This window comes from Corvus kubaryi, unplaced genomic scaffold (assembly GCF_017639235.1).
Source record: "Corvus kubaryi isolate FWS band 111438036 unplaced genomic scaffold, C.kubaryi_AGA036_p1.0 37301, whole genome shotgun sequence".
NCBI classification, from domain to species: domain Eukaryota; kingdom Metazoa; phylum Chordata; class Aves; order Passeriformes; family Corvidae; genus Corvus; species Corvus kubaryi.
Genome location: NW_024581094.1, coordinates 572,211 through 572,971, shown reverse-complemented (window position 1 = coordinate 572,971; position 761 = coordinate 572,211).

Here is a 761-nt window from a genome sequence, read left to right as displayed (position 1 = left end):
ACCAGGCTCTGCGTTACAGCACCAGGTAATGGCACTGAGTGACGGCACTGGGCATCGGGCAACAGTGCCGGGACCAGGCACTGGATAATGGCATCAGGCAGTGGCACTGGGTGACGGTACCGGGCACCAGCACGGGTTAACGCCACCAGTACCAGCACCAGCACAAGGTAATGGCACAGGGTGTCATAAGTGAGTAGTGGCACTACCACCAGGCACGGGCAGAATCCAAAACAGCTTCAGGCTTCAACACCAGCAGCTTTGGCAGGACACAAACCGGCACCAGAATTTGGCAGTAAGTACCGGGGAAGCCCAAAGCAGCACCAAGCCTTGGTTCTGGGAGCAGGAGTGACCAAATCAGTACCAGGTGACCACAGACATGGCCGCAAGGCTGCCTTGTGCTGACACTGGGCCCTCTGTGTGAAGCAACCGTGGCTGCACGGTGCTCCTTCCCACCGCAGGCCTGGGCTGACACTTTGCAGCCACATGCACGATCAAGATCCCCAGCGCTGCCACAGCCTCAGGCACCTGCTGGGACAAGACACTGCATCCCCCTCTTCCAAGCTGCCACGTCCCCTGCAAGCTGTGAAGAGATCCAAGGCACTGCCAGCTCCTCTGCAGTTGCTCATACAGAGAAAGTTGACAGAGGCCAAAAGAAAACCATCCTGAGGAGTTCTTGCACAGCTGCCACTCCTGGCAGCACTGACGCCCCAGGGCAGCGGGGTACCCCGGGTGATGGGCACCCCGGGGTGTGGCTGCTGTGC